Source organism: Urocampus carinirostris, chromosome 9 (assembly GCF_059441175.1).
Source record: "Urocampus carinirostris isolate Australia breed hairy pipefish chromosome 9, RoL_Ucar_1.0, whole genome shotgun sequence".
Taxonomy (NCBI): domain Eukaryota; kingdom Metazoa; phylum Chordata; class Actinopteri; order Syngnathiformes; family Syngnathidae; genus Urocampus; species Urocampus carinirostris.
Genome location: NC_142357.1, coordinates 24116806 through 24138310, shown reverse-complemented (window position 1 = coordinate 24138310; position 21505 = coordinate 24116806).

Below are 21505 nucleotides of genomic sequence, written 5' to 3'. Positions count from 1 at the left end.
CCCTGAGATTCGATCTGCAACCTCAGTGGAAATGTTTAAATCTAAGCTTAAAACACACTTCCATAGCATATGAATAACCTATATTTTAGGTTGACAATATCAGGGGATGGTGTCATAATAGTCTGTAATAATAGTTTGCAATAATCCTTGATCTGTGTGTAACCGCGGTGTACCTGTCCCACCAAAGATCTACATTCACGCTGGACTGGATGATGAGGTTTTCATTACAGTTGCTGCAAATGAATGAGTCACAACACTTGGTAAGCTTCTCTGCTGGCTTTGATCTTGTTGGCAGCTCGTTGTAGACTGCCCAAAATATATCAAAGAGCTTTCTGTTCAGTTTACATAAAATAAATTTTAGAATATCAACCATCACAATACATTTTTACATCGTTACATTTTAACAAGATACTTTTAACAAGAGATCGTATAGTGGATTTTTAACGTTTACAATGAATTCAACATGTTTTTCTTTAGTCTGAATTTCAACCAACATCATCCTTTTTATATATATGAGAAAATAGAAATAATAACAATAATGAGTATAAAAACGGGTACAATTTACCTGCAAATGAATAAGTCACAACACAACACTTGGTAAGCTTCTCTGCTGGCTTTGATCTCTATAAGGGGATTCAGCAGTTTAGCACAATATGCAACGTCCGGCAAAACTAACATAAAAGGCGACAGAAACAAAACGAAAATAAATCCAAACAGCTTGACAACATCAATCACATTACTGTGCATGTTGAGAGATTTGTCAGCTGTGGTTTTAATGTTTAAAATTAACTTTTTGCGGAGCACCAAAAGTTCGTGTCTTACCGTTTGTTTTGTTGTCGCTGTCATTTATTTATTTCGGTATTTTGGGGGCATTTCTTCTGTCAAGTATGTTGTTGTGTGTTTAGTCGTGTCTTTTATCGCACTTTTTTTTTTACTTATTTTGTTGTCTACTTTGTTGAGTATTTCGTCATGTATTTTGTCAGAACAAAAGTTATTCACTTGAGGAGGCGGTTCTGACGCCTGAGCTTTTCACCAATTGGTTGACAAGAGATGACTCGTGGATCAACTAAAAGGTGAAAAGCTAAGGCAGTTTGACACACTTCCGAATTGGCATGACAATTTGTTGTGACAAAACACATAAATATATCCGGTAAATTCCGGACTAAGACCCGTGACTTTTTTCCCAAGCTTGTGGCCACCAGGGGCGCCCTAGCAGTACAGGTAAGTGGAGTATATGTGTCAAGGAAGACGCAAGTTTTGTCAAGATTACTCATTGCACTCACCGGTGCCCGCCAGTTTGGCGCCAGCTGTTGCTAGTTGCCTGATTGATTCCCCTCCTATTCATACCCAGTACTTCAGTCACTCCTGGTCAGTCCGTCAGCGAACCCCTGCATACGCAAGGCAAGCACTTTGACTCTGGCTTCCGTCAGTCCCGTATCTTACTCGTCTGCTCCTGATTTCCCATTTGTCCCCGGCTATTGACCCGTTTTTGACCACCAAACACGTTCTGATCTCCCGCTCCGACTATGGACCCGTTTTGCCCATTAGACCTCGCTCCGATCTCACGCCCCGGCAAATCCGCTTCCACATTCCGATCACGCTCCGATCCCGTGAGCTACTTGCTCCCACTGTCCAGCGGTTCGCCTGCGTTTGTTTCCCCGATATCCCAATAAACTTTTGTGTGAAACGTTACGCGATTGGGTCTATCATTTGTTCTGGTTCTGACAAGTTTAATGTAACTTTTCGCTTTGTGCATGAATAAAACTAGCATGAACAGACCCTCATCATGGAAAAGGAGTCAATCGAAAGGGGAGAGCTGAATACCATATTCGGAATCATTTTACAGATTACAAGAGGCAACGTACAACGAAGCACAAATGTTTAAGCCGATTCCTATTTTTCTGTCGGCATTATTGAGTGTTTCGTAGTAAATATTTGAGACGGTTGGATTCTATGAATCGTTTCTCAATGTAATGAAGCCTTTTACGCAGATATTATAAGAAGTTAAAGACGGCCAGGGGACGTAATGGTGAGTTACCTCAGCTTTATAATTTTCGGGCATCTTGTTTCAGACTGACTGTGATGTTTCTCTGATGAGTATTGAAGGATTTTATACATTTGACTATAAAGGATTTTATACGATTGAATACAAGTTACATTTATTGAGTTTAATGCTATAGTTATTTACTGACTGTGCCTTTATTCAACGAGCAGTGAAAGTTCAGGGCAGGCATAAGCGGTGGAAGAGATTGTTTACAGAACGGAACGTACTGCTGATAAGATAATCAGCACATCCAGACGTTGTTGACGCAGGCATTGTTTTGAGTACACCAGACATGGGGACGCTCGTCTACGAGATGGTGAAGCCCAGGGGGCTTCCTTGGCGCACCCATGGGAGGAGTCGGCACGCCAATATGCGGGAAGAAGATGGCCAATAGGAGAAAGCTAAAGGACTTGAGAAAAAGGCTTCCCAGAGACTCCAACGTCACTAATTCGGCCATTTTCGATGGAGTACGCTTAGTTAAATTCTTAGGGAGATTAAATCTGCCCCGTGTGGAAATGTCGGCTTTCCTGTTCATTTTTCCCTCAAGAAAAGGGCGTGCATATTTTGTTGGGTGAATGTAGGTTGTGTTTAGTTAATGGAGTAAGATAACAAATTCGAACAATTTGGTGAACGGTACATTTTGATATTAAATTCCAACAGTATATTATGAAATCTCTTGAATACCAAGAGTTAAGGCTTTCCAATGATTTGTGGCATAACATATTTCTTTGACTGGCAACATTGTAACCCACGTATTTGTTTATCAAAAGTCCGGCCGCCCACCTGCGGGCCGTCGGAACATTAAGGGGTTAAGGTACCGTATTATTAAAACTGTTTCCATGCACTGTCTTTCTGTGTAAATATCTCGTTTCAATGTGGGCACATGTGGCTTATAGTCAGGCGCGGCTTATTTATGTACAAAATGTTTTTTTTCCTTTATAAATCTACTGGGTTCTGCTTATAATCACTTTATAGTCTGTAATTTACATTACATACGTTGTATTTATGTAAAATAGTCATGTGTGAAGATACTTTTTTTAGGTGTTCATTTATTTACAATGCATATGTCGTGATTACCTAACCGGAGTCACCTGAGGTAATCAGCTGGTGTGCTGGAACGCGATCTCTTGATTGGTGGAAGTCTACTACATAAGCTGTCAGCGTCCAGAGATGGACGTTCGAGTGTCTTCCTCATTTCCTGAGTGAACCTCCAACATTCAAGGTACCACAAGCCCATGTATATTCCAAGTCTGATTCTCGTTGCCTGACCCTTGTCTGTTAAAAGTTTACGATCTACTCTTCCGCCCCGGCCACCGACTTACCTGCTACGTTTCGCCACGCGTTTTCACCACGGAGTTGCCATATCGTCCCAAGAGGCTTTCCACTGCCAAGGCTCGACGTCCCAAGCCTGCTCCACCGAATCTTGTCACAATAAAGCCTTTAACTGACGCTATTGGATCCGAGTCCTTGTTCTGTTCCATGACAGAACACTCGAACCAAAGCATGGATCCAGCGACAGTTCGTCCCACCTCTGAGAGATGCGGAAATGCCGAACAGGAATCCGCGCTACAGCGCCTACAACACACCGAAGGCGCAATACAACAGATCGTCCACGACGTATCCACACTAGTCCGGCAAGTACGACGTCACCAAGAATTTTTTGAACAGTGCGAAGCTCCCCCGGCAACACGAGCACAAGATCCAGTTCCGCCCCTTTCTGATCAGGTCGGCAGTGTTGAACCACGAGTAGGTTCGCCAGAGAGATTCAGTGGAGAGCCCGCCCAGGTCCGCCCCTTTCTTATAAATTGCCGACTAATTTTTGATCTACAACCGCGAGCCTTTGTGAACGAAAAGGCGAAGGTGGCTTTTGTGATAAATCATCTGACTGGCAGAGCCCGCCTTTGGGGAACGGCAGAATACGAACGGGGGGCGACAGCATGCACCTCTTTTAATTTGCTAAGCCAGGAGATGATTAAAGTTTTTGATTCTGGAGCCTCATCAGTCGATGCTGCTCGTTCAATCTTGAACATTCGCCAGGGGAGACGCTCCATTGCCGACTATGCCATTGACTTTCGCACACTAGCAGCCCAGAGTCACTGGAACGAAGAGGCGCTGGTCGACGCCTACCTCCATAGCTTGTCCGGTTATATCAAAGACGAATTGGTTTCCCACGCTCCTCCGGTAACTCTTGACAATGCTATCGAACTGACCGCCCGGATCGACCGTAGGGTTCAGGCAAGACGCAGAGAGAGAGAAGATCCCAGCCAACCCATCACCCGGCTAAGTCAAGACATTAGTAAGATACCGAACCCCCCAACCAATTCTACCGCACCTCATGAGATGATGGAGGTGGACCGCACCTTTCTCTCCGTCGAAGAACGCCAGCGAAGGCGTACTGAACGGCTATGTTATTACTGCGGCGGCCAGGGACATAGGGTGGTCAATTGCCCGTTAAAAGCCAACGCTCGTCGGATATAGGGGACATCCGATTGAGCTCAGCTTTAGTATCGTCCCCCAAGACTGATAGACCTGTTCTCCGGGCAAATCTCATTATTTCCGGTACATCTCAACCCTTCCATGCCCTCATCGATTCTGGTGCTGAAACAAATATCCTGGATTTGTCACTCGCACACAAGATGGGGATACCTGTTGAAACCCTTCCTAACCCGGTATCAGCTCGGGCTTTGGATGGCCGCCTATTAGGCACCGTATCTCAAATAACGGAACCCATTGAACTACAGTTGTCTGGAAATCACAGAGAGAAGATCCGATTTCACTTACTCCACTCCCCTAACCAACCCCTTGTCCTGGGTCATCCTTGGTTGGTGCAACACAACCCCCATTTCGACTGGCGCACTGGGTCGATACTTGAATGGGGCATGGACTGTCACCAAACCTGTCTGCAAGCCGCTCCTTACCCAAATCATCCTGTTTCCACGAGGGCTCCACCCAATCTGTCCAAGGTCCCAGCCTGTTACCACCACCTACAGGAGGTCTTCAGTAAAGCTAAGGCCTCTTCCTTGCCCCCTCATAGGCCTTATGACTGCGCAATTGATCTCCTGCCGGGGTCTGCTCCTCCTCGGGGCCGCCTCTACTCCTTGTCCGTTCCCGAGAGGAAGGCCATGGAGGAATACATTTCCGATGCCTTGGCGGCTGGTATCATTCGACCCTCCTCTTCTCCTGCTGGGGCGGGGTTCTTTTTTGTGGGAAAAAAGGACGGGTCACTCCGGCCCTGTATAGATTATCGGGGCCTTAATGAAATCACGGTTAAAAATCGCTATCCCTTGCCGCTGCTTGCCTCTGCTTTTGAGCTTCTACAGGGGGCCACGGTCTTCACTAAACTTGATCTGCGCAACGCCTACCACTTAGTCCGAATCCGGGAGGGTGATGAGTGGAAGACGGCATTCAACACACCCAACGGTCACTACGAGTATCTGGTAATGCCGTTCGGATTAACCAATGCTCCAGCTGTTTTCCAATCTTTGGTAAATGACATTTTACGAGATGTGCTTAATCGTTTTGTTTTTGTGTATCTGGACGATATCTTGATTTTCTCAAAGTCCCTCGATGAACACCGAAAACATGTCCAGCTGGTTCTCCGTCGTCTCCTAGAGAACTCTTTATTTGTTAAGGCAGAGAAGTGCGAGTTTCACGCCAAGACAGTCTCGTTCCTGGGCTACATCGTGGCGGAGGGGACCCTTCAGATGGATCCTGCCAAGGTATCAGCAGTCACCTCTTGGCCTGTCCCTGAGTCTCGGAAAAAGCTCCAACAATTCCTTGGTTTTGCCAATTTCTACCGGAGGTTCATCAGGAACTACAGTTCGGTGGCAGCTCCCCTCACGCTTCTTACCAGTCCTAGAGAGCCATTTCGGTGGTCTTCCGAGGCTAATGCAGCTTTCAACCGTCTAAAAACCCATTTCTCTACGGCCCCCATACTCCAGGTACCGGACCCTGCACGCCAACTGGTAGTGGAGGTGGACGCCTCAGATGTGGGAGTGGGTGCTGTCCTGTCCCAGCGGTCGGACAAGGACCAGAAGATGCACCCGTGCGCCTTCTTTTCCCGGCGGTTGTCCCCGGCCGAACGCAACTACGACGTGGGGGATCGTGAGTTGTTGGCCGTCAAGCTAGCCCTGGAGGAATGGCGGCATTGGTTGGAGGGGGTAACGGTGCCGTTCATAGTTTGGACTGACCACAAGAACTTAGAATATATTAGATCGGCCAAGCGGCTCAATCCTCGCCAGTCACGTTGGGCCCTGTTTTTCACCCGCTTTAACTTCACTCTGTCCTACAGACCCGGATCTCGAAATGTGAAACCCGACGCGCTCTCCCGACAATTCCAGAATTCCAATGACACACCTCAGGGTCCCGCAACGGTCCTTCCAGCTTCCTGTATGGTGGCAGCAGTCTCCTGGGATATCGAGTCCCGAGTCAGAGAGGCGATACCCGATCAGGCGGGCCCCAGCTCCTGTCCCGAGGGTCGACTATTCGTCTCCGAACCCTTACGGTCCGAGGTCCTCCAATGGGGGCACAATTCTCACTTTTCTTGCCATCCGGGGTCGGCTCGGACTCACAGTTTCTTGTCCCGACGCTTCTGGTGGCCTACCATGGCCAAGGACGTTAGGGAATATGTCTCCGCCTGTCAAGTGTGCGCCCAGAACAAAACATCCCACCAACGTCCGGCCGGTCTGTTACATCCACTTCCGGTTCCCCGCCGCCCATGGTCCCACATCTCCTTGGACTTTGTGACGGGGTTGCCAGTATCCGAGGGGATGACGACTGTACTAACTATCGTGGACCGATTCAGTAAGATGGTCCATTTCGTGGCACTACCGAAGCTCCCCTCCGCCAAGGAAACTGCAATGATAGTCCAGCAGCATGTGTTCCGCCTCCATGGCATCCCTCTGGACATTGTTTCTGACCGTGGTCCCCAGTTCTCATCCGCGTTTTGGAAGGAGTTTTGTCGTCTGTTGGGTGCCTCTGTCAGCCTCTCATCAGGGTTCCACCCTCAATCCAATGGGCAGTCTGAACGAGTGAACCAAGATTTGGAAACGGCACTTCGCTGCATGGTCTCTAGCGAACCGTTGTCCTGGGCTCGGCAATTGGCATGGGTGGAATATGCTCACAATTCCTTGGTTAGCTCATCCACTGGAATGTCCCCCTTCCAGTGTGTGTATGGGTACCAACCCCCTATGTTCCCTAGTCAAGAAGAGGAAGTAAACTGCCCGTCAGCTACGGCGAATGCACGTCGCTGTCGGCGAACTTGGGCTCGTGCTCGGGCCACACTCCTTCGGGCTAGCAAGACTCATGCCGTTGGAGCTAATCGACGGAGGAGTCCTGCTCCGAAGTACCAGGTGGGCCAGAAGGTGTGGCTAGCATCAGCTGATCTTCCACTGAAGGTTGAGTCGAGGAAACTGGCTCCTCGGTATCTTGGCCCATTTCCTATAGTAAAAATTATCAACTCCTCAGCAGTCCGTCTCCGTCTACCAAGATCTATGAGAGTGCACCCCACGTTTCATGTTTCCCGAATCAAGCCCGTCAGCCAGAGTCCGTTGGCACCCATTCCACCTCCTCCCCCAGCTCCACGCTCCTTGGACGGGGAGCCTATCTATACAGTGCGCCGCCTGCTCCGCTCCCGACGCAGGGGTCGGGGCTTCCAGTACTTGGTCGATTGGGAGGGATATGGTCCGGAGGAGAGATCATGGATTCCCAGCAGGCAGATCCTGGACCGATCTCTTGTGGCAGAATTCCATCAACTGCATCCTGACCAACCAGCACCACGCCGTGGTCGTCGTCGTAGGTCTGACGCTGCTGCTCTTCCACCGGCAGACCCACCCGCTACCACCCCTTCAGATGCGGACGAAGGGGCCTCTATCCACTCGGAAGAATTCTGAGGGTTCATCGGACGACCTCTGGGCCCTCCAATTTTGGATTATTGGTGATGTATTTTGGGTTTTGGGGGATTATTTGTAGCTGGCCTGTGATTTTTTTTTTCTCTTCCCTTGGATTACCGGTGTTGCCATGTGACGTGTTTGGATTTATTTTTATTTTTCCCTGGGGGACTTCTGGAGCCGTCCCTTGAGGGGGGGGTTCTGTCGTGATTACCTAACCGGAGTCACCTGAGGTAATCAGCTGGTGTGCTGGAACGCGATCTCTTGATTGGTGGAAGTCTACTACATAAGCTGTCAGCGTCCAGAGATGGACGTTCGAGTGTCTTCCTCATTTCCTGAGTGAACCTCCAACATTCAAGGTACCACAAGCCCATGTATATTCCAAGTCTGATTCTCGTTGCCTGACCCTTGTCTGTTAAAAGTTTACGATCTACTCTTCCGCCCCGGCCACCGACTTACCTGCTACGTTTCGCCACGCGTTTTCACCACGGAGTTGCCATATCGTCCCAAGAGGCTTTCCACTGCCAAGGCTCGACGTCCCAAGCCTGCTCCACCGAATCTTGTCACAATAAAGCCTTTAACTGACGCTATTGGATCCGAGTCCTTGTTCTGTTCCATGACAGCATATATTTGTAGGTATTTATGTATATACATTCATTTCTACATATAGCAGGATTGGTCCTCCATTTTTTGCTTTGGCTTAGGATAAAATTGAATGTTTCACAATGAGTATCCATCCATCCATGCATTATCACCATTGCTTATCCTCAGTAGGGTCGTGGGGGTGCTGGAGCCGATCCCAGCTATTTTCGGGCAGTGGGCAGCTGAGAACCTGAACTGGTTGCCAGTCAGTCGCAGGGCACACAGAGACAGACAACTCACTAACTCATTCTCATTTGGAATGTGGGAGGAAACCAGAATGCCCGGAGGAAACCCACGTAAGCACAGGGAGAACATGCAAACTCCACACAGGAAGAATGGTAGCTGGATTTGATTACATGACTTTAGAACTGTACCATGGCACGCTAACCTCTTAGCTGCCATGCTGATGAGTAGCTGGAGTTAAAAAGACCAAAAACAAATGTAATGTATTTCAGGGCTAGTTATGATCAAATATTTGAATTATAAAAGTGATAGCTTTTGTAAGATCTTCAAGTCAAATCAAGTCATGTCCTTAATCACAAGGAGTCTTAAAGGGTGGCATAGACCAAGACTATAGACTATGATGACAACATCCCCTGATCTAAAATGTTACTGAAGGTTAGATTTAAACACTTCCCCTGAGGTTGCAGATCGAATCGCAGGGGGCACAGCATCGGTTGTCCAAATGGAGAACGCTCTCGACAAGAAGTTGAGTGACATCCATCTTTTATCTCAGTGAGGCAGCCCTGAAAATTTCCACATCTTAATGGAGCAGATTCCACCATTGGAATATACAGTTGAGTGTCATCAGCATAGCATTGGAAACTAACAATTTACTTTTGATTAATATCACCTCATGGAAGCATATGAACACTGAAAAGAAGGGGACCAGGTACTGAGCCCTGCGGAATGCCACGGGTGTTATTAAATGGCTCAGAGTTCATATCAACGTTTCTAACTCAGTGCGGCCTATCTGTGAGGTAGGATCTGATTCATCAGAAGATAGTTCGACATGTCTTTGAATAAAAAGCACAAGATGTAATCCTCTCCACTACCAACGTACTAATATATTAGCCGTGGTGGCTCCATTGATGAAAAAAAATAATCGTTTTTAGTTTTAAATAACTTATTTGGTTTTGCATTGGCACGCTAGTAACCCAATCCACAGATTCGTAGCATCAGCACAATAAACATTTCGACAACCACGAGAATAGATCCCCATTTTTTTTCTATGCGTTTGCGTTCAATGAAGGCCAACGCGTTGGACTCGTGCTCATCCTTTTGTTTCCTCCTCTCGTTCGCTCCCCCTCTTACTTTCATCTGTGGCGCTATCTCCCTTCTCAGCCCTTGGTTGCCAGGGGCAACGGACATTCATTAATACGAGCATCAATTCCTTGCTTTTCTTATTTGCTGTTTGTTTGTGCGAGCCTTTGTTTGTCCAAACATCGCCGCGTGTGTGTGTTGTGCTGCAAAAGACAGTGAGGGAGATGAAGGTGCGTGTTGACAGAAGCTCTGCCAATAGAAGAATCTAAATAGTGAGTCTGGATTAGTGAATCAAGATTGTGTTCTGGATCTCCTTCAATGTCAACAGGAACATATTCCAGATCACGCATGACCGCGAACGACATCCAAGACTGTTTCGGAAAATTTGAATATGGAGATAAAGTTCTATATTTTCTGTAATACAATTAAGATAAGGTAAATGCGGAGAAGCGAGTATCGTGCTTGAACAGCTGACGCCGCTATCGGTGTGTGAGTGTGTGTGTGAATGGGTGAGTGTAAAGCACATTGTGAAGCGCTCTGGTATGTCCTCAGTGACTTGAAAAGCGCTATATAAATGCAGACCATTTACAATGTAAATGTCATACATTCTGGATCCATTACACATCAACTATAATATGCAAGCCTTTCATTATTTTAAAATTGCTAACTGTGACCTTTTTCACTGTACTCTAATATTTTGAAGTGGTGGTGAAATTTCGCCACAGTCAACAATATTAAAACAATAAAAGATATTGATATATTTCACTTGATTTGTAATTAATCCAGAATGTATGACATTTTTGTTTTTTTCATCACAATACATAAAATAAGGAAGGTAGTATACTAATTTTCTGGTGCCGGAGATTATGGGAGTTTTCGACCGATGAAAGTTTGGTAGTTACCAGCATAAAAAGAAAGTTGTATGATATATTGCTAGTTGATTTGGGGAGATTCCTTGTACAGAAAAAAACGCTCATTCCCAAGAACCAGTAAACATGGAGTTAACCTTACTTGTTGTTGTGGAGAAATTTGGTTTCGTGTTCCGGATGGTCGCAACGTATGGCCCACATGCTGAACTCAAGGCCGCAGTGAAGGCCCGCACTGGCACGCCAAGCCCCCGTTGTCTCGGGCCGTTGTGTGAAACAAACAACCCAGGCAGGCAGGAAAAAAGAGGGCAAGCTATTGATCAGCTACTCATTGGGTCTGGCCCCAGATATCTGATACCACAAGGATCAGATGACGGTGTTCGAAATTGCTAAACTTGTTAGAAAGCCAAAGAAATTAGAAATTTGCGTAACGTGCTGTACTTGAGAATCGTCCCTCCAATCGACATTACATGCAGTGAGAAAATTAATCTATCAATACAATGCTTTGAAAGTTTTAATTACATTCAAAACTTCATGTTATCAGATTTCATTATGGTACATGATACATCCAGGATCTCTCCAAAAGGGGACGCAGTCATTCCATCCATTCCATAGTGAGTTATTTGAAACAAAGAATATGGAAGTCATTTTTGTGCTGGGCTTATTGGCTCTACAAACACACTCTAGGACTTCTTGTCATCTCTCTCCGTCTCTCTAGTGTCAGTAATTTCAAAGTATGAAATGCACACAATTCATCAATGAGCACATTATGCACTGTATATGTGAATGTAAGACACATGCATGAAGTAATGAATGGATGCTGTGGAAGAGTGCACATTCTCCCAAGCATTAAATTGGATACATTCTTTTATGTCCTGTTATTTCATTTGTTTCGACTTGTTTGTTGATGTTGTCTCGTTAGTTGTAGATTCATTGCATGGCACTTTTCTCTTGTTTTTGGTCATATAGACATTTTTTGTAGTCAGGCCCCTTGGGCAGCTCTGCAGGTGGGAAGGGCGGGGGATCTGAGAGTGCAGAGAAGTAGAGGAGCAAACAGTCTTGAACAAGATATCCGAAAATTATCAAGCCGCCGTAACATTGGTTCGCCAATGAAATTCTGAATAAATCGATATGAAGATGTCCCTATTCAAATTAAACCCTGAAATAAGTGTGCTTAACGTCACTAGTCATTTTTGTGCACCATTATTATGGTCAAGCATGCACAATCATTGATTGACTTTGGAAAGAGAAGTCAAACATTTACAACTCTATCAAAATGTCTAAAGAATTGGCCGAAGTAAAATACACAGTTGCACAGTTTTCAGTGCTGTAACTGGTCATCTCCAAATGGACCCTTTTGGAAGCGCCTAAACCTACTATTGGAAAAATGTGTAAAATACAATGGTTTAGTTTTTCAGATTGTGATCAAATTTGTCAAGGTACCAGGCAAGCTATTGTCTCACCTGTTTTTTGAGATAAGTTGCCTGAGCAACTTGCAGTGATTATTTCAGGTTGGGACAAAACTCCTGTTTAAAATGAGGCCAAAACTGCAACTATTCTCCAAATGGTTTAAGAACAGCATTTAATTCACTTTGGGTTTGTTTTGGATTGGTATCTTAGGGGAATTTTAAGGAATTTTTAAGGGTTCTTTTGCCTAGTTTAGCACTAAAACAACAACCGGAATCACATTGTCGGCACTATAACATTCAGAAAGTGGGGGGAGGGGTTCTAAGCCGGGAAGGCCCAGCTGTTTCATGTTCCCCGAGGGGAAGCTCACTGACCCACACAATCGAAACCACAGCATCCGATCTAAAAAGCGACGTAAACAGCAACCCGCTGCCGTACGATCCATCACGTGTGCCCCTTTCTCCCTCCTCGGCATCCCGGGTCGCACACATCGACTCCATTATCGACAGGGTTGGGTAGGGTTACTTTAACTTGATCACTTTCAATTACTTTTGGATTACTACAATACCAAATATGCTAATAAAAGACAAAAGAAACTACCGTAAATTCCGGACTATAGAGCGCACCTGATTATAAGCTGCACCCACCACATTTTAAGAGGAAAACCGATTTTGTACATACACAAGCCGCACCTGTATATAAGCCGCATGCGCCCACATTTAAACATGTAACACAAACACAAAATTAACCCAAACCCGTACTTCAAGTCCCGCGATTGAAACTAAATGTCCTTCATTAAAGTCCACAGTCCAAAAATCACAGCCGGCAAAATGAAGGGAAAATGATACCGGTACTTAAGGTTTGATGCAGACCTGCAGAGTCCGGGTCCCGTTGAAAGTAATACAAGGAAAAAAGTGTATATTTTCAAAGGTAAGGGTGGGAAAAATATATCAGATGAACACATCTACTCACGCGACTCCTTTTTCTTTAACCAACTTTTTACCCCTCTTCTTTCCTTGTCTGTCCCTCACCTTTAGCGGGCCCCACTTAAACTCGGCACCCCGCGTTTGTTCCGCCCCTCATTTTTCTCTCACCCGTGCAAAACATATCAGAATAAGTGTCTAAAATAATTACATTACAAAAATTTACAGTTGCAAATAAATATTATTCATGGGTTACACATATTTACAAAGACGGCACACCGAGAGAGTTTTCAAAGCTTTAATAATAATAATATACCAGTAGCTTTGACAGGGCAGTTAATGGTAGCGACACTCGAGCGCCGCTAGCGGCCGTTAGAAAAATTACATAAATTGGCCGCATCACTGAATAAGCCACAGGGTTGAAAGTTAGGGAAAAAAGTAGCGGCTTAGTCCGGAATTTACGGTAAATATGAATAAAATTATGACTCACAGCACGTGGTAAGCTTTCTCTCCTGGCTTTGATCTCTTTGATCTCCGGCAAAACTAACATAAAATGCGACAGAAACATAATGAAAATAAATCCAAACAGCTTGCCAACATCATTTTTGCCGTTCCATGTATTCCGTTACTCCCCAAGCCTGCACAAAATTTTGTAATTTTATTCATATTTAACGTGAATTCCGGATTATAGAGTGCACCTGATTATAAGCCGCAACCACCACATTTCGGGAGAAAAAACGATTTTGTACATACACAAGCCCCACCTGTATATTAGCCGCATGCGCCCTCATTGAAAATACGCATTACAAACACGAAATTAACCCTTACCCGATACAGTCCAAAAAACACAGCCGGCCAAATGAACAGAAAATGATACCGGTACTTAAGATTTAATGCAGACCTGCAGAGTCCAGGTGCCTGTTGAAAGTAATCCAAGGAAAAAAGTGTATATTTCCAAAGGTAAGGGTGAGAAAAATACATATCCACTATTGTCGGCCTCGTCCACAAACACGTCTCACCTTTACTCCACTTCCCGTCAACCCCGCCCCTTCTTTCTCATTTGCTCGTACAAAACATATTAGAATAAGTTTCTAGAATAAATACATTACAAAAATATACAGTTGCAAATACATATTATACATGGTTACACATATTTACAAAGAAAGGCGATACACCGAGAGAGTTTTCAAAGCTTTAATAATAATATTATAACTTTCATCCCAAACCGTACCTGTGAAGGGTAGCAAAACGCTACTAGCAACACGCTCGCAACACAGTAAACAGCACTGTTAAAAAAACATACCGTACTTAAAGTAAGCACGGTAAAACGTCCTCATCTTCCTCCTTAAGGCTGACATCATCAAGGTCATCTTCTTTTAATATGGGAAAAAGACTTTGTCATATATACGTGGTCCCACGCTCCCATGTTTAAAAACTCGCTAGCATCACGCTCGCAAAGTAAGTCCTATATCGGACTGCTCGTCTGCGTATAGCTTGAAGGTTGCGTCATGTGCCTTTCTTTTTGCAATTTGCATGATGAGAATATGTCTACGCTAATTTAATTTGTGCACAAGCCACGTTGCAGATTAAATCTTACCTTTTCTACTCGAGCGCCGCTGGCGGCCTTTAGAAAAATGACATAAATTGGCCGCATCACTGAATAAGCCGCAGGGTTGAAAGCTTGGGAAAAAAGTAGCGGCTTATAGTCCGGAATTTACGGTAGTTTCTTCTGTCTTTTATTAGCATACCAGCTCAGTAGCCTAGATGGTAGGGCGCCCGCTTTGAGACTGGGAGGTCGCTGGTTCGCGCCTCGGCCGAGTCATACCTAAGACTTATAACATTGGTAAAATGGCGGCGCCCTCTGTTGGCTGCGGCTGCATCGGCTCGCTACAACGGGTCAGGTGTATCGACATTTCGTTCTGTGTACATTGTTACAAAGAATGACAATACATAAGAAATTATTATTATTATTATTATTATATTTGGTATTGGAGTCATCCAAAAGTAATTGAAAGTAATCCAGTTAAAGTAACCCTACCCAACCCTGATTATCCCCACGCTTAGCTATCGCAACGGCGGCAACCATGGTAACAAAAGAGCAAGAGAATCTTCGGAATCGGCAGCCACTTCACACCAACGCATCATTAACGTCATTTAACTTCCCCCCCTCGGTGACACACCGTGGTTTTCCACGCACCCGAGTATGCGTCGTTTCACACTTTGAGTCTTTTCGCCAAGCGAGTCGCCCTCATTACGGAGGGGCTCCTCAGGATTCTCCGCGGGGGTCAAACCGTGACATTTGCGCAATTGTCCTTCTTTGTACATGAATGATTCAGTTGCCGGATGGAAATAAGCAGCAGGAAATGAAGCGTGGGTTCTCCGCTTCATCTAATATCTCTTCTTGTATACCGTACACGTCGGAAAGTCGTTTGGGGTTTATAGGCATCGTCGCTAATATGCAGGTTAAGGCCCATAAGCTACTGTGCTTCACTGGTAGGCCAATATCATATTTGAGGGGCATTTTACAGGACCCGTTATTTCATACCTTGTTTTAAAAGGTATATATTTAGAATGTCAGCCAGGGGTGGGCAAACATTTTGAGTCACGGCTCCGTTGAGTTAAAAACCTGGTCCAAGGGGGCCAGTCCTGAAGATCCGTCCAGTGTTTCTCATTTATGAATCAACGAGGTTGGGTAGGGTTACTTTAACTGGATTGCTTTCAATTACTTTTGGATGACTCCAAGACCAAATATGCTAATAAAAGACAAAAAAAACTAATTTTTATTCATATTTAGTTTAGTGGCTTTTTGGAGACGACCAGTTTACAGCCCTAAAACTTTTGCTACCGTGTATTTTACATTGGTCAATCTTTAGACATAGTGAAAGAGTTGTAAATGTTAGGGTTTCTTTAACTGAATTACTTTCAATTACTTTTGGATGACTCCAATAACAAATATGCTGATAAAAGACAAAATAATCTAATTTTTATTCATATTTAGTTTAGTGGCTTTTTGGAGACGACCAGTTTACAGCCCTAAAACCTTTCCTACCGTGTATTTTACATTGGTCAATCTTTAGACATAGTGAAAGAGTTGTAAATGTTAGGGTTTCTTTAACTGAATTACTTTCAATTACTTTTGGATTACTCCAAGACCAAATATGCTAATAAAAGACAAAAGAAACTATTTTTTATTCATATTTAGTTTAGTGGCTTTTTGGAGACGACCAGTTTACAGCCCTAAAACCTTTGCTACCGTGTATTTTACATTGGTCAATCTTTAGACATAGTGAAAGAGTTGTAAATGTTAGGGTTTCTTTAACTGAATTACTTTCAATTACTTTTGGATTACTCCAATAACAAATATGCTAATAAAAGACAAAAGAAACTAAATATGAATAAAATGACAACATTTTGTGCAGGCTTGGGGAGTAGCGGAACACATGGAACGTCAAAAATGATGTTGGCAAGCGGTTTGGATTTATTTCCATTTTGTTTCTGTCGCATTTTATGTTAGTTTTGCCGGAGATCAGAGAGATCAAAGCCAGGAGAGAAAGCTTACCACGTGTTGTGAGTCATCATTTTATTCATATTTAGTTTATTTTGTCTTTTATTAGCATATTTGGTCTTGGAGTAATCCAAAAGTAATTGAAAGCAATCCAGTTAAAGTAACCCTACCCAACCTCGTTGATTCATAAATGAGAAACACTGGACGGATCTTCAGGACTGGCCCCCTTGGACCAGGTTTTTAACTCCACGGAGCCGTGACTCAAAATGTTTGCCCACCCCTGGCTGACATTCTAAATCTATACCTTTTAAAACAAGTAGAGTAAGACTAGTAGTCCGGCCCCCGAGAGAATATCTGTCCTATCGTGTGGCCCCCGAGTTAAAATGAGTTTGACACCCCTGTTTTAAAGGTTGACTAAACCTATTCTAACCCTTCTTCTAAATACAGCTTACCTGGTAAATAATATTATAATTGTATAGTAACAACCCCTGGTGTAAAACATCAAACGTTGCATCCATTGCCAATGGCATGTACAGATAAAACCTACAAATTAATTAAAAAACATGAATAGTGCCTACAAATAGATTTAAAAAGACATCTGCAGCGTGGTGAAAGCTTCACACGTTGGTGACCAGAAAATGAATGTGTATGCAGTGCCATCTGCTGGATAGTTGTAGTACAACCAAAATAAATACGTCACTCAGGAAAAGGCAAATTTGGGGACGTTTTATTTTGATTCATCTTCTGTTTCAATATATTTTTTTTTTATCGAATTTATTCCAAGGTTATAGTGGGTGATGCAGTAAAACTGTAACGGAAAGGAAGTATGACTGAGTAGTTTAAAAAGACAAAATGTATTATTTTCTTAAGATAATTTTTTCAGTTCCATAAACTTATATGTAGAATAAATATTCTGTATCCTTTCTGACTTGCACAAAATGAGAAAATTCCTCCCTGAAGCTGCTAAAATGATGTTTTCTAAAATATCAAGGAATAAATATAATAAATATATACATATAAAATAATCTCACAATTACTAACAGGGTTTGCACACTCTTTTAATGGCCAAATTTAAGCACTTTTCAGGACCTTCAAATACATTTTTTCCAATTTCTCAAGTACCATTTGAAGATTTTTTTTTCTCATTTTAAATAACACTTTCATTATTTTATATTTTAACCTTTTTTTGATGTTGTTATTACAACATCCATTGCAGCCTGGTCATCTTGGAAGAGGGATTACCTCATGTGTGGTCCCTTCTCGAGGTTTCTCCATTTTCCTCATGTTGAGGTTTTTGAGTTTTTCCTTGCCCTCATGTAGGTTTTAGATCAGGGGATGGTGTAGCCCTTTGAGACTCCTTGTGATTTGACTTGTGCATCATGCTTTGTGAATACCATATCTGCAATTTGCATATGCGATTTTTAATCATGCCTGTGCATTTATCAAGACCTATGATTTTTAGATCTAGCAAATTGCGAATAAAATTGTTTTCGAGACAAACTCTCGATATGGAGGAAGTTCTTCCCATTAGAATTGACCACTATAAACTCTACCTCAACTTTTTGCATGGCCTATAATAAAAGTCCCTAATTGATACATAATCCTTGCACTAATACTTATTTCATAATGCCCGATTTAGGCGTAGCATGCACCTCTCCTCTTGAGCTCGACCTGTAGAGGGCGATACAAACTAAAAAGCAGCTGCAGTTCATCACGAGGGAAGAAATGCAATGGCAAAGCAGACCCACAAGAGAGCTGTGTCGGCGTCCTTTTTAAAGCAGACTTGATGAGAATCCTCGCAACAATTTCAAGCATTTACAAGCCCTTTACCAAAAATACAAACACTTTTAAATCACTTTACTTCACTTTTCAATCCTTAAAAACATAACATTTGTTGTAATAAATAATTGTAATAAACACCGCGTATAAGACTTAGCATTACGGTGCGGCATGCTGGGTGCACGGCACGGCAGGAGACAAGAAAACACTTCAGAGGGTCATCAACACAGACCAGAGAATCGTTGGTTGCTCCCTACCCAGTCTGGAGGACGTTGCCTGCTCTCGCTACCTCAGCAGAGCAGAAAACTCTTACTTGTTCCTTTATATTGTGTAAATTATAACCTTATCTTCTTTGTTCCTTTATCTTCTTGTTTTCTTCACTGTTAAATGTGCAGCTGAAGTGCCACGCCCAATTTCGTTGTCACAATATGTTCAACCCATTTTGTAACAATGACAATAAAGGTATATTCTTTTCTATTCTATTATTTACATAGTAAATCTAAACTGCTGCTAATCTGTACATCTGTTGGTTTTGTTTGACTTTTTTGCACTACTGGCAGTTCTTTATAGCTAGCCACCCCTTGCACATCTGTTCTCCTCTGCACTATCGTACTACAGTGTTATTGTTACTGTTTACCTGACTTGTTTACCTGACTGCCCATTTTGCACATCTGGTTAGCTGCTCCTCTTGCACTCTTTGCACTACTGTAAAATACTATACATAGCCATAATTATTTAGTATATTATTAGTACTCAATACTCCAACTCAAGGGCAGCACGGCGGCGCAGCAGTTAGCGCTTGTGCGGCACAGTTCATGTCATGGGAACCTGTCGTGGGTTCAAATCCAGCTCCGGACTTCCTGTGCGGTGTTTGTATGTTCTCCCCGTGCTTGCGTGGGTTTCCTCCAAGCACTCCGGTTTCCTCCCACGTTCCAAAAACATGCATTTCAGGTGAATTGGCTGATCTAAATTGTCCCTAGGTGTGAATGAGCGAATGAGTTGTCTGTCCCTGTGTGCCTTGCGATTGGCTGGCAACCAGTTCAGGGTGTCCCCTGCCTACTGCCCGGAGATGGCTGGGGTGGGCTCCAGCCCCCCCCCCCCCCGCGACCCTAATGAGGATAAGCGGTACGGCTGATGAGATGAGACTCCAACTCAATACAACATTTTATTTATATCTGTACATTCAAGGAAACTGTGCGGGTCAGATATATCGACATTTCGTTCTGTATACACGTGTACTAGAATGACAATAAAGTAGATCTGAATCTGAATTTTAAGTAAAATAAAGCGTACATTGAAATACTTGTAATAAGCATTGTTTTGATCAATATTTTTGGACTTTACAGTGCGCTATCTCAACACCAACTTCAATATCTTGCTGGGTTACATAAGACCAATGCTACAGTTGGCCTCCCGACTTTGCAGATAAGATAAATTGCGCAGATTGGGATCTGAAAATAACACAAGAAAGGCCACCACCTTCTACTTCTTTTGTGGTACGGAAAAATAAACAGAACATGTAGCAGGAAGCATTGCAGGAAATTGTGATCCAAACACGAGGATTGCTGGGAAAAAATAACACGTCGAGAAGATTGCGCGAGCGAAACCGAGCGCCGATTATCTTAACAAAGCGGCGCAAGGGATAGGAAGGAAGTCGAAAGAAGAACTGCAACCGAAACTGAAACGGCGGTTGACAGAAGTTTCGGGTCAGAGGAAAAAAAAACGTCTCTCACAGGCTTTACAAACAATGTCAACTATCTGCGTTTATTTTTTTTAAGTTAACAACAGGTGATGTTTATTCGAGTGATTGAAAAGCTTGGATTTCAATCTTGTGTTTTCAAGGATTAAAAAGTACTTGATTTTTGGGTGAAGCGCTTGTGAAATAGTTGCCATATTTCTCGTCAAGTGTGCTTCAAATTGACACTGACATTGCTTTGTAGTGGCCTCACTTTGCCATTGCATTTCTTTTTCCCTCGTGATAAACTGCACCTGGTATTAGCTTGTATGCCAGTGTCCTATCAAGTGGTCGGATGCATGCAAATACCAGACAGGGCACTAAATGTGTATTATTGCATTTGTAATAGGCCATGCAAAAAAAATTTAGCTAGCATTTCCGAGTGGTACATACAGTAATAGGAAAAACTTCCTGCAACTGAAAATTGTACCCATTTGTCTCTTAAACAAATATACCGTAAATTCCAGACTATAAGCCGCTACTTTTTTCCCAAACCTTCAACCCTGCGGCTTATTCAGTGATGAGGCCAATTTATGTAATTTTTCTAAGAGAGGCCAGCGGCGCTCGAGTACAAAAGGTAAGATTTAGACCGGTGAAATGTATGCGCCAAAGACTTCAACTTCTTAGCTTGTGGACAATTTAAATTAGCATAGACATATCCTCACCATGTAAATTGCAAAAAGAAAGGCACATGACGCAGCTTTCAAGCTAAAAGCAATCGAGCAGTCCGATAAAGAAGGAAACAGAGCTACTGCACGTAAACTTTGCTTTGTCGCAAGCGTGTTTTTGAATAAGGGAGCGTGGAACGACGTCTATATGACAGTCTCTTTCCCATACTGGGGAAGACAACTTTGAGGACGTCAGTTATAAGGAGGAAGATGAGGACGGTTTACCGTGATTTCTACAAGTACCATATTTTATTTATTATTTTTTACTGTGTTTACGAGCATGTTGCTAGTAGCGTTTTGCTACCCTTCACAGGCACGGTTTGGGATGAAAGTTATAATATTATTATTAAAGCTTTGAAAACTCTCTCGGTGTACCGTCTTTCTTTGTAATATGTATTCGCAACTGTATATTTTTGTAATGTATTTATTTTAGAGACTTATTCTGATATGTTTTCCACGGGCGAATCAAAAACGGGGGCTGATGGGAAGCTGAGTAAAGGTGAGACGTGTTTGTGGACGCAGCGGACAATAGTGGATATATATTTTTCCCACCCTTACCTTTGGAAATATACATTTTTTCCCCTTAGATTATTTTCAACGGGACCCGGACTCTGCAGGTCTGCATCAAACCTTAAGTACCGGTATCATTATCCGTTCATTTTGCCGGTTGTGGTTTTCAGAATGAGTACTTTATATTCAGTTACAATCGTGGGTCGGGTTTGGGTTAATTTTGTGATTGTGTTACATGTTTTAATGTGGGCTCATGCGGCTTATGTACAGGTGCG